This window comes from Megascapheus bottae, chromosome X, assembly GCF_031878675.1.
Source record: "Megascapheus bottae isolate mThoBot1 chromosome X, mThoBot2.hap1, whole genome shotgun sequence".
Classification (NCBI taxonomy): domain Eukaryota; kingdom Metazoa; phylum Chordata; class Mammalia; order Rodentia; family Geomyidae; genus Megascapheus; species Megascapheus bottae.
In genome coordinates this window covers 35,601,298-35,614,877 of record NC_143547.1, presented here as the reverse complement: position 1 = coordinate 35,614,877, position 13,580 = coordinate 35,601,298, and the positions used below count along the sequence as shown (strand labels likewise).

The window sequence follows — 13,580 nt, the reverse complement described above, 5'->3', positions numbered from 1 at the left end:
ACTCTAAGGAGCTTTGTGGAAATGGCACAAGCAACATGGCCACTGTGTAAGGTTTACACCACTGTCCTCCAAGCTCTGAGATAAACAGGAACCTGAGGCCTGCTTATTGTGTTTTTGTTTTGTTTGTTGTGCCACAACTGGAGATGTAGAACATGAGAGATAATTGCCTATGGTAAAGGAAGCTGGGATATTAGGGTAATCACACTGATCAGGCTGAAGAAAGCTCAAGGCACATAAGTAGAAGTCAGTTGTCTACATGAGTGGGTTGGGCTGGGCAATCAGCCCCTAAGAGATGAGACAATGCAAGGACTGCCTTGCTTCAACTTTCAATTTTATTGGGGGCTCCATGTCACTCTCTGTGTCCTTGTATTTCTTGCTCCCTTTCTCCTTCCTATTTCCTTTCATTTCTCCTTCCCTTCCTCCATTCCTTCAGGATATTGACTTCCTGCATGGTGGTGCCTGTCATGGGCCATGAGATTCTGCATGGTTTCATTGGGAAGTCTCTGGTTTTAATCATCTTCCTGAGAAGTAACTGCACTTGATTTCAGAATGCAACACCTCCCCGACCTAGGAAGCAAATGAGGAGAGGGCCATGGATGCATATGACTGACAGGTTCCCCAGCAGGTAAATAATGCCTCATACATGCATTGGTGATGTGAAGAAGAGCAAGAGGAGAGTAATTCAGTGTTGGGGAGTAAATTTCTTATCAGGTGAAGATAGTAAGGTGTCTGGGAAACAAAAGAGAGACTCTGTTCAGAAGAGCCAAACTGGAAGACAGAACCACAACACAATAGAACAGCTGAAAGGTGTGGGAGAACAGCCATGAGAGGGAAAGCTAGGAAAGAGTTTGCCGCTCCAGCCATCACCACAAGGTAATCCTGGTAGCCTCCACAATTGTGTGGATGATGTATAAATGAGCATACGGGTATGTGTATATTCATTTGTGTTTCATTTGTGTGTGTGTGTGTGTGTGTGTGTGTGTGTGTGTGTGTCTTTTTTTGTCTAGTCCTGGGGCTTGAACTCAGAACCTGGGCAGTGTCATTGGGCGTTATTTTGCTCAAAGCGAGCACTCTGACACTTGAGTGATAATGGCACTTCAGCTTTTTTCTGTGTAATGTGGTACCAAGGAATTGAACCCAGGGTTTGGTGCAGGCTAGGTGAGCACTCTACCACTAGGCCACACTCCCAACCCATACATATATCTTTATATACATATCCCTATGTACATATATATGAGACTTTATGTTGACCCCAACAAAGAATTTTTTTATTTTGTTATGTTCTTCATCACACTATTCTAATTGGACATCTCAGTGCTGGGTTGTTTTGTTTTGTTCCACATAATCTAGACCTCCACTTCAAGTATTATGGTTGTTAATTTGAGAAAGAAAGTCTCATAACCTTGCTTGTCTGGACTAATCTTGACCCTGATTATACAAATCTCAATCTCTGCACTACCTAGAATTATAGGAGTGATTCTCTCCTGCAAGGATCAGTTCTGTTTTAACGTGCATTTAATTCAATGCCAGAGATGTTAAGCATTTCGTTGTGTTTCTGTGTTTGGGAATGGGAGGGTAGGTGCATGTGTATGCATAGATTACATATGCATGTATCTATTTATCTATGTATCTATATATATGAAATATATAGATATATGGATATATTAACATTTATACATGTATATGTATAAAATATTTGCCATTGTGGAAATGCCAGAGATTTTAATGGGAAAAGGACAAAAAGACTGTTAAAAGGTGAAAAATAAATTTTAGAAAAAAGGTGAAAAATACCAAAATCAACTTCGACAATATATTATAAAAGTGACAGAAGCTAACGAATTGTCATAATCACAAGGAATATTTCTGTGTAGACAGTATATCCTGCTTTTATTTGCCATTTCTGGGGCTTGAACTCAGGGCTTGAACACTGCCCTTGGGTTTTTTTCAAGGCTAGTACTCTACCACTTGAGCCACAATATCATTTCCAGCTTTTTCTGTGCATGTGGTACTAAAAAATCAAACCCAGGGCTTCGTGCTTGGTAGGCAAGCACTCTAATACTAGACCTCACTCCTGGCCCCCCCCCACTTTTCTTGCAATCTTGGGGCTTGAACTCAGGGCCTGAGCACTGTCTTTCGGCTTTCTCAAGGCTAGCATTCTACCACTTGAGCCACCGCACCATTTTCAGCTTTTTCTCAAGGAGTCAAACATGGGTCTTCATTCATGCTAGGCAAGCACTCTACCACCAGGCCAAACTCTGAGCCCATACTTTTTAAAAAATCTTTTTTGCCGGTCCTGGGCTTGAGTTCAGGGCCTGATCACCGTCCTTGGACTTTCTCAAGGCTAGAGTTCTACCACTTGAGCCTTAGCATCAGTTCTGGCTTTTTTCTATGCAGTAGTACTGAAGAATCAAACCCAGATCTTCGTGCATGCTAGGCAAGCACTCTACCACTAGGCCAAACTCCCGGCCCTTTAATCTTCGTTTTTGAGAGTGTGTCTTGTTATATAGCACAGGTGGAATTGAACTCATGGTGTTCTAAAAGGAGTGTGATTCTATACCCTGGCATATTTCATGAAAATCCATTCTTGTGGAAATATTCTGCATTTATAAACCAAGCATTTATAAAAGTTTCTGGAAAATATTAGCTAATGGTTAAATATGTATACTGCGAAACAAAGTGCTATCCTAATTTTTTCACTCTGATATTCTATCACACTAAAATCCCACAGTTTACAGTATAAATCGAGACCCTCTGTAAATTACCTTTAAAATAAAATTTAAAAATCTTACTGACAATTAAAAATGAACAGTATATGGTAATAACACAGAATATAACAAAATATAAAATACATATCTTAAAAAGACCTAAACATTTTAATAGTAACATAGTAACATGCAACTATGATGATTGTTTTGTCAGTCTGATGAAAGAAAAGTCTGCAGTTTAGCATGCTAAGAAAGGCTGTGCACGAGTATGTCAAAAATGTTATTTCATGAATGTGTGGTAAGTAAGCAAAGATAGTAGGATTTCCTAAATGTTGGAAGCTGTCTTAAGAAAGCTTCATTGATCCCTGAAATTTTGTAGTTCAAAATATTTGAGTCTTTTAGACCAAACTGAGCCCCAGACTGAAATCATGTCTCTCATGGTTACTCCTTACACCTGTCCACGTTATCTACCTTGAGGCTCGATGGAGACAGAAAAGGAGGAGGAGCAAAGGGAGCAGAATGTTTTCACACACAGCAAATGAGAAAGGGAAGTTGATTATACTGAGGGACAGCACTCGGCACTGAACTCTACCACATTCATTGTTCTGGTCACCTTTCAGCCAGTGTTAAAGACAACATCCTATTGTTTCCTTTTTCTTACCTGGTGTGCTATGGTGAGTGGTGCAAGGATCTGTCACTTACACTATCTCCTTTTTCCAAAACTTTACTTTGATCCTCAGGTGTTGGTGCATCTCTCTTGAGCCAGTGCAGATCTAGTCTTGATTTGGTCATGGCCCTCATTGATACTCCTGCTTTTCTAGAAATAGGAGCCTGAATGCAGGAAGTCAGTATTATATGTATATGAACATATAGTCATAAATAAGGGCTAAGAAACTTTCAATGCAGCATTCTATTCTTATTCTTGTCTTATGGAGTAGATTCTATAGTATCGGTTTCTTTCATATGAATTATTAAAACCTCATGGGTAAATTGCCTTTCCATTATGTATTTTTCTTTAAAAACAGACTTAGAAATGTTGTCATTTATTTTGATTTACACTGTCTGGATGTCAGAAGTCTGTTTATAACGAAGGACCATCAGTCATAGTCTTGTGTGTGTATGTATATATGTATATATATATATCCCCATATATGTATATATTTAAAAGTATATTATTTAAATATATAATTTAAAATTTTTGCCGTCCTGGGACTTGAACTCAAGTTCTTGCCGCTGTTCCTGAGGCGTGGTTCTCTACCACTCTGACTTTATCTAAATAGATTGTTGGAGATATGTGTCTTTCAGACTGTCCTACTCAGGCTGGTCTCGAAGCAAGATCCACAGATTTCAAATGCCTGAGTAGGTACTGCTACAGAGGTGAACCACAGGCATCAGGCAAAAGTAACATTTAAAAATTTTGTCTTCCGGGAGTTTGGCCTAGTGGTAGAATCCTTGCCTAACATGCACAAAGAGCCGGGTTCGACTCCTCGGTACCACATACATAGAAAAAGGCTCAAGTAGTAAAGTGCTAGTCTTAAGAAAGCCCAAAGACAGAGCTAATGCCCTGAGTACAAGCTCCAGGACTGGCAAAAAATATCTTTTTGTCACAGTTTGTATTCTTAGACACATTTCTCCAGAGCCGGAAGTTGGCCCTATTTTCTGAACGTCCTGTAAGTAGAAGAAAAGTTGGTTGAGAGAAAAGTGATATACACATGTATTTTCGGTCTTAGGGTATCTAGAAGGGTCCATTTGGCATACTGGTGGGAAAAGAGATATAGGTCCATAGGTGCTTGCCTTGATGGGAAAGACCGTTTCCAGGCATTATGATGATTTATAGGTACATGATCCACCATGGGCGTGTTCCACATTGTGCGCGTGCAGGCTCTGTGCCCACTCCTCCGAGTGCGATCTCATTATTGCGTATGCCCATGAGCAAGCTTTGATTCTTACAGCTTTACACCGTGAGGAGTTGGTGCAGTCATTTGCGTTCTCCTTAATATTGATCTTGAGGTTCAGGTAAGGCTACCTTGGGGTAGTCCTGGGTGCACTCTAAGTAAATGTGACTCCGTGTGTGTGTGGGGGGGGGGCAGAGGGCTTCGGTCAGGCGTGGCGTGTGGTCCTTGACCTTGTAAGTGGAGGACCCTCGAGGTGGCCATTCTGTCCTCCATAGGTGGCACTGTCGCCTGGCCTTTGTGGTGGTGGCGCGGCCTGGACAAAGTGAGGAGGTCGTGGGGTGGGCAGTGCGAGGGGGTGGAAAGGAGGGGGGAGGACACCTGCTCCACGGGGACGGGCTGGACCTGGTCAGCGGCCCTGGGGACCGGGTGGACGGGGAGGGTCCACTGCTCTGTGAATCCACTTCTGCAGTCATGGAAGATGGAGGCCGGAGGCTCCGCCCGCTACAGCAGCTCCTTGGCGGGCTGAGGATGAAAGGATCTGGTGTTGTTGCCATGCTGTGGTGAGGTGTCCACAAGGCACAGGAGGGAGGAGTGGAGGGGGGAGTGGAGGGGGGAGGGGGGATGAGGCTTTGGGGTGTGTAGGAGCGCTCATTGGTGGGGGTGCGGGATCTCTAATGTCCACAGGACAGGGGTCTTGAGTGGGGGGTGGGGACGGGAGCTTAGGGGAGGAACATGTGTGGGGATCTGGACACGGAGGGTCGTGTTGTGTTCAGCACTCATCGGTGTCAGGGTGGAGCCAGGGTCTCACTCCTCGGTGAATTAACTCCTGCGGGCAGCGACTAAAAATAAAAGGAGAACAAAATCTGTGATCAGAGCAGAAGGAGAATAAAATCTGTGATCAGAGCAGAAGGAGAGCATTTTCAGGCCCAGGCTTGTAAGGTAGTGGAAATTTGGCAGTGAGATAAAGACCAAAGAGAAATGAGCCTTTGTAAGTCCATCACAGGGCAGAGTGGGAAACCGGTGTTGTCAACAGGAGAGACTATGGATGCTTCCTCGGCACAGGCCAGGAGTCACCCAGGAAATGAGGAAAGGGCTGGTCGACTTGATTCCGAGGGATCTGTTCAGAAGGAAATCAGACATTCCAAGTGTGATGGGTTCTCTTTGCTCTATGAGTAATCTTCTCCACTATTTGGTAAGCAGTGAAATAGATAACCGTCAGTGGTTCAGACTATAGTGGGAGTTGAACTATAGAAGGATCATGCTTTGAGTTCATTGTGGTATAGTGGGGAGACAGGAGGAAGATGAATGAGACAAGAACATTTAGGACGTTGATGAGTCCCTCAGGAAGCCTCACAGTGTGGCACATCTGTTGGACATACCACAGAGGCTGGGATCTTCCCTGGGCATGGGATGCAGCTTGGGCAGTGGGGACTGTGACTGCCCTTCTTGACTCTGCAGTATCTTTTCAGCAGGAAGTCAGAGCAGGAGGAAGGGTGACAGGGAGTCATACTGCTCTATGAATAAATGTCTCCACAAGGCCTTGAACAAGGACACTTATGACTTCTGCTAGTAATGGTAATTACTTAGGAGGCTAAGAGCTGAAGGATTGTGTATCTGAGACCCCTCTGGAGTAAGGAGGCAGCAGTGGAGTGGGAGAAAAAGGGACAGTGTGAGAGACTAGCATTTAGCCTTCAGTGAGCTGGGGACAGGGAAGTCTGTGATGGCCACAGGACAGATGCTGCAATCTTTCATTACCAGTGGTATAAATTGCAGGCCTGGGATGAGGAAAGTGTCTGGCAGTCTTGATTCTGTGGGATCTGGTCATTAGGAAGTTAGAGGAGGAGAGGGAGATAAGGAGCTCCCATGGGTATTTAAATCATCCGCTCTCTTTTGCCGCTAGCAGTACTGAATGATACACAACAGCCTGGTTCCAGTGGCTCATTACTGGTTCCAGTGACTCATGCCTGTAATCATAACTACTCAGGAGGCTTAGATGTGAGAATTATAGTTCAAAGCCAGTATGATTAGGAAATCCATGAAACTTTTCTGTTCATAGAGTCAGAAGTGGGGCAATGGTTCAAGAGTTCAAGTGCCAGCCTGTATGAAAAACTGGCCTTGCTTATTTGAAATTTGATAGAGAAGGGGGGAAAACTAAGACAGGGGGTGGGTGGTGGGTGGGGGGGAGGGTGATGGGTACCAAGACATATGAAAGGGTATCAATGTATGTGAATTAATGCACCTTCTATCTGGCAAATATCATGTAACCCTTTTATTAATTACAATAAAAATTAAATTATAAAAAAAGAAAAACTGGCCAGCACAGGCACAAAAATTGTTGGACTTTTTGGCCACTGGAGTGTCTGAGAGTGAATGAAATGGCCTTTGAGGTGGTGTTGGGTTAATAACAGGTAGGATGAACAGGTAGGAGTTGGACTGGGGACACTCAGCCCCAGGTGGGTGTGACTGTGATGATAAGGGGGCCAGCCACAGGAAGGTAGTGAGATGGGGGGGGCAGATTGTGATGAAAATGCTGGAATGCAGGGTGTGTCCAGCTCTAGTCTGGATTGTTGAGTCATAGGATGGTAGAGATTCCCACTACTGTGTGAATCAACTCCCTTATGTCTTGAGCAGTAATAAAATCCATGAAGGTGCCTTCACTAATAACTGCCAAGAGGCTTTGAAAGGGATTTTTCCCTTGAACTCAGGGCCTGAGCACTGTCCTTGGGCTTTCTCAAAGCTAGAATTCTACCATGTGAGCCACAGTACCACTTCCAGCTTTTTTCTATGTATATGGTACCAAAGAATCAAACCCAGTTCTTAGTGCATGCTAGGCAACACTTTACCACTAGGCCAAACTCCTGGCCCCAGAATGATTGTTTTGAGGAGAGTTTTCCAGACTGTCATCTCAAAACCAATCATCAAAACTTGGTCTTGAGATGTGGTTCGAGTGGTAAAAAAAAAAAAAAAGAATCCATCCATTGAGCAAATAGAAGCCTGGAAGTTTAAACTCTAGAAGAGCGAAAAAATTTCTGATGGCGTAGGCATCTTGACACTACACAAGAATATGTAGAACACTCCTCTATTCTAGAAACCTTTTGCTTCCAAGGGGCCTAGGTAAAGGGAATGTTATGAAAGTACTAGTAGCTCCAATTTGACTTTGTTATATATATTTTTAATCTTATTTCATGCTGCTCTGATAGCAAACCATATGTCATTGATAAAATCAGAAGTCCTTAATCTGTTAAGGCTACTAAAAATATACCAGAAAAAAATTTACTGCCATTGGATTGTCCAAATATTAATACAAGAGAAAGTAGTAAAAGACAAAAGATGATATTCTATGAGAACTGAGGATTTGTGTGCCTATTTGAAATGAGTTTAGTTTACCATATATGTGTCTGGAAAGTGTGCATGTGTATAGTTGCTCTATGACATATTGTGAATATGCCTCCATAATATATAACATTTCTAAGTCAGCCTTTCATCACAAGAGTAGTCGTGAGGTGCATTTTCCTAATGTCAATGTCATATTTCAGAGTGAAATATGGGGAGGAGACGGAACTATAGGCGCAGAGGGCCAAGAAGCCGTGGAGCGTCCAACCAAAAGCCTCGAGCTAATGAGGTGAGTATCTTAGCCAAAGTTCCTTTTTATATGTAATGTGTGTGTGTGTGTGTGTGTGTGTGTGTGTGTGTGTGTGTGTGTGTGTGTGTGTGTGTTGAGAGGAAAAAATGTAGGAGAAAATGAAAATGTACTCATTGACCGACTATATAATTGTAACTCCTCTGTATAATACATTTAGTATGAAAATTTTAAAATAAAAAAATGTAATCGTGAATAGATGCAGGAATAAGTGTGCAGATGGGCTGAGTCTAATGAACCTAGGGGATGATATTGTAGTGATGCCTGAATACATATGCTCATCCAATTTCCCTAAGTATGTTCAGTTACAGTTTTGTGGTGCCTATATTCAAGAGATGGTACCTACTTACCTTAGTATAGATGAAAATAACTTCAAAGTCCTTGAGGCCTACTACTTGGAGTAATCTGGTTGGGAGAAGAATAATAGTACTTAATACACACACATGTTGATGTTCAAAATGATTTCAACTTATATATGATTAAATATACCTATATGTTATCTATGAAGATTGAACATCTGTGATATGTAAAATGCTTAGGTCTATGGCATGCACACATGTACTATGTATTACTGATATGTGTTCATGAAACTGCACCTGCTCACACTCCTAGGCTCGGCAATCTACTGAGGAGAAGCCACAACCAGTGAATGTATTAGGTGAATTTTCCAATGTTCTGTCTAAGGTGAAGACAGAAGATGTAGGAGCTTGCGACATTCCAGGTAATTCCCAAAGGGATGTATGCTGGGGAAAAGGAGTGTGAGTCCTGAATAGTGAGATTCAATGAGGAAAAGAAAATAAGTTAGAAAATGTTCTGAAATTTTGCTGCAAACTGACTGCAGAATGGTGGTCTCTTGATCTTCCCTAATTCAGTCTCCTGGGTAGTTTAGATTTTATTGATTTTATCTACTCTTCGCAGCAAAAACTTGTGTATGGGATAGCTGTTTTCATACAGTTTCATTGTTGATTCTTTTTGTTTTTGTCAGTCATGAGGATTGAACGCTGGGCCTGGGCACTGTCCCTGAGCTTCTTCAGCTCAAGGCTACCACCCTACCACTTGATCCACAGCACCACTTTCTGTTTTTCTCATGGTTAATTGGAAATAAGAGTATCACATAATTTCGTGCCCGGGCTGGCTTTGAACTGCAATTCTTAGATCTCAGCCTCTTGAGTAGTTAGAATTATAGGTGTGAGCCACCGCACCTGGCTCAATGTTGATTTTTAAGGAAAGCAATTCCAGATTTAGAAAATCTAAAAGAAGCTAACGCTACCAATTCTTCATTGCGCAATATTCATAAGAAAACGTTTTTGTGGTACAAGGTAAGCATAATGAAAGCACTCCCTGGTGACAAGGTTTTTAAAGTATCATTGACCACAATGTTCATTAATTTCTTCAAATCTTTCCTGCTTTGCTGGAACACTGGATTTCCTCATAGGAAACAACCTAGCACCTTTAGGACTAAATACAATATTATTTTTACAACACAGAGTTTAGTTTCATCACTCCAGTTTTAGAAGAGATGCAACAAGTCCTAAAATTCTTCATTTAATGTACAGAAAATTACACATAAAATACACCTGGACTCCTCCTCAGTCTCCAGAGTTCAGATGTTCAGTTAATTCTCATACAACACACCACACAGTGTATTCATTTTGATTTATCCACTCGCTGTTCTTTAGAAAACAGAGATTCTATAACACTGGGAAATAAACATATAAAATCTGGCCCCAAATATTGAAGTGTAGTTAAAACAAACCTCAGTATTCATAAAAATGTAGCATTCTTTTAAAATATTTGGCATATTTTTAATTTTGATATTGACATAGTATGCATGTTTTAGTTTTCAGGAAAATGAAAAAACTCACATTGATTTCATTATTTTTTTCGAGGTATTGAGATTTATTGAAAATCTACATTCATATTAAAATAGCTTTATACACATTTCCCTGTATAAGATTACAAATATACAAACATGACTTCTATCAAAGTCAGCATCCTGAGTGTTAGAAAACTTTAGGTCTTAATTTACCACTTCAATTGGTCCTCCCTGTCTCCTGGTGAAAAACAGAAACCTCTTTGAATTTCTCAAGACCAATCTTGACTTAAAAAAACCAAAAGGCAGTGGCACTGTGGCTCAAGGGGTAAGGTGGTAGCCTTGAGCTGAAGAACTCAAGGACAGTGCCCAGGCCCACAGTTCAAATCCCACGACCAACAAAAAAATTAGCAGTCAAATATTAAAATGTTCTAACTGGTCAGAAGATGAAATAAATAATGGCTATTCCTCTTCCTGTTAGGGTGATTATGGGGAGGTCCCAGAATGTTTCAAATGGAAAATCCAGTCCTAGGCAAGGTTTCTGCTCCATAGATTTCCTAATGTAGACAGATACTACCCTTTATCTTCATCCTTTAACTCCAGAAAATTAGAGCTAATAACTTTTTAAACTGAATGAAGAGTCCAAAAATGTTAGTCCTAATTTAAGGACTTATTATTAGAAAGGCCTTAAGACAAAAGCAGAAAAGCTAACTAGAAATTTCAGACTACCTTGGAAATTTTACAGTAAAACAAAAGGGACAAAACTGGTACAACAGCCCATTCGTTGGTCCCTAGACCCTACAGCTAAGAAGTCTCTCCTTTACTGAGTCATGGTCACTATGGTATGAATCTCAAGGGTTTGAAAAGGTAGTTTAGGTATTGATTTTCACAATTTTCAGTAATTATTTGTAATGACACACACTTTCCTTCTTTTCATCCTCATCCTCCAATGATTTCTTTTACAAAGAGGCATCAACCCAGGGGACTGTTAGGAAAAAATGTCAAATGCTTCATGATTTCATTATATTTTTATCAGTTTTTAATAGTTCTTTGCTTCTTATCTGTCTCCTTCTTCCTACCTCCTTACTCTTTAACATATTTTTTTTTCAGTTTGCTCTTAAAGCTGATTATTTCAAATAAAATTTCACATACTGTAGTCCCTTGGTACACTCAGTTAAGCTAACTGTGAATATACACTAATTGAGGATATATTCTGTCTAGGTGTTTTGCTACTTGCCTTGATAATTTTTCTGTATAGGAACTTTATCTTAATGAGAGTCTAGGTGTGAAAGTTGCATTGCACTTACCGGTCATGGACTTTGGTTCTGCTCCAGTATGGACAAGGTCATTATTTTTTCAATAGGTGTTTTTTCTTTTGATGACCCAGGAAAGTTTTATCAATCTAGTTGTGTGAAAGTCATTCATAAATAAATCCCCATTTCTTACTTTTTCTTTTGCCATTCCTGGGGCTTGAATTTAGGGCCTGAGCACTGTCCTTTTCCCCAAGGCTAGTGCTATACCGAGCCACACCACTGTTTTTGACTTTTCTATGTATGTGGTACCGAGGAATTGAACCTGGGTCTTCGTGCATGCTAGACAAGCACTCTACCACTAGGCCAAACTCCTGGCCCCTATTTCTTACATTTCGTACACTTATCATCTTCCATTCTCTTCTCTTCCTCTATTCTGAAATGTGACTATTAATATGCTAAGCATAAAAAATCAAATGGTAGTGAAGACCAAAATATTCACCTTAGTAGTTTGAAGGAAGTCTCATTAAAGAGCAAAATTGCAGATTTTACAACCAGGGTGTTTTATTCCTGGCAGAATATTTTGATAGGATCCTCCAACAAATATTATTCATGACACTTATTACCACACTAGGAAGTAGGCTTTTGTCTCATGGTCTGGGATGAGAAATATTTGTATTTATGTATTTGTGAATCATGCCTTGAGACTTAAACAAGGCACTTAACAAGTCCTTTCCTTTTCAGGGACCAATGTGGTTAAAGTTCAGAAGGAGGAATGGGCTCCTAAAATGTCAGAGGGTAAGTACAGACAATGTCTTGCAAGAGGGAAGTTTAGAGACTGGAGACCTTTCTAGTGCCAGGAGCAGGCATTTGTATCACCATGAAGGTGAATCAGGCCATTTCCACTTGCTACCACATTATTCTGTTATTCATGAATGGATATCATTCCTACTATTTTCATATCTGAAGCCACATGTTTAGCTTCTTTAAAAAGTAGTTCAAAGTTGAAATGGCTGCCTTTGACTGCTTGAGGTTGAAACAAATTTGGCCCAAATCATATTAAATTGAGAAAAGTAAAAACAATTGGTTTAGATTTTAAGTATTTTGCATACTTTCAAAAGTGGCTGCATTTTACAAATATATATTTGTAAAATAGGCTAGTTTACATTTTCATCAATTCCTGGGGAAAACTCTTGTGGCTATAAAATTTCTCAAGCCAATTGTGTTGATTTTATGAATATGAAGAGGAAGTCTTCCTTAGTAAACAAGGAATTTGGATGAAAATGAAGACCAATCCTTATCCTGTTTAACTGCACAAATGCTAAAGTGCCCATAGAAACATTTTCTATTTCTCTATATTGGAAAAAGGGCACTATTGCTTGTACATATACTGAAGTAATTCTAGTTTTTGTGATACTCCTTTGTCTTTTATGTTTAGAATTTTATATTATGTCAAATACTCAAATAATTCTTCTTAAAATGTTCATTTTATTACCAGTTGTTTCATGATTATATTTCTCTATAAGAATACTCTATTATACCTCAGTGTTAAAAGTTCACCTCAGAACAGTGCACTTAAGCTTTGCTGAGTTTGAATGATGTCTTACATTTCCTTCTATATCTCATTAGAGCACTTGGTTTCAAGGTATTATGAAGGTGTGTGAAAGTCCACCTTCATGTTCTCCCCAGGGATTTCTTCATGCGATTCTAAAGGTCCACTTTAACTGTCTGCCTTTGTTTCTTTGAAACAACCAAGATCTATTTTGTTTGACTACCTTTGACATTTTCTCCGTGATGCGTTCTTTTAATTAACATCCCTAAATGCTGCTTTTTTTTCCCTAATAGGTGGCGAAAAATCAAAGCAGTAACTGAATTCAAGCAGCCACCAAACCCTTCTTCCAGACATGTCATTGAGGAAATACTTAAAATAAAATTTAGCTATTTGGGGCAAGAAATTCTTGTGATACATTATCAACTTTATTTCTATAGTTTAATGTTAATTAGAGATTATTTATTTGGATTTCTTTACTTCCTTGTCTTTATGTAAGTCAATCATTTGAAGATGCATTTATTTGAATAGCTTATTGTATATAGTTCCTATTTCCAGGATATTATCTCTGTGTTATCTTCCCCCCTTTTTTTGAACAATCTAGTATAGTCAGTCAGATACTTTGTTCCTGCTACATTCAGCATTACTCTTTAATTTTTTTCCTGAATTTGACACTGTATATAATTTTGCATACAAGAAAACACAGAGGAATTCCTTTGTCTATGGGC

The 13,580-nt window shown here is 40.1% G+C and overlaps 1 long non-coding RNA gene across 1 annotated transcript; it reads left to right on the top strand.

The window, feature by feature from the left end:
* The first annotated feature begins 4,619 nt into the window (after nt 1–4,619).
* On the top strand, nt 4,620–13,258 carry LOC150040832 (uncharacterized). The gene is made up of 5 exons (XR_016533827.1): nt 4,620–4,721; nt 8,137–8,222; nt 8,853–8,961; nt 12,048–12,101; nt 13,149–13,258. It is a non-coding gene; the product is annotated as an uncharacterized LOC150040832 (long non-coding RNA).
* Nucleotides 13,259–13,580: the final 322 nt, after the last annotated feature.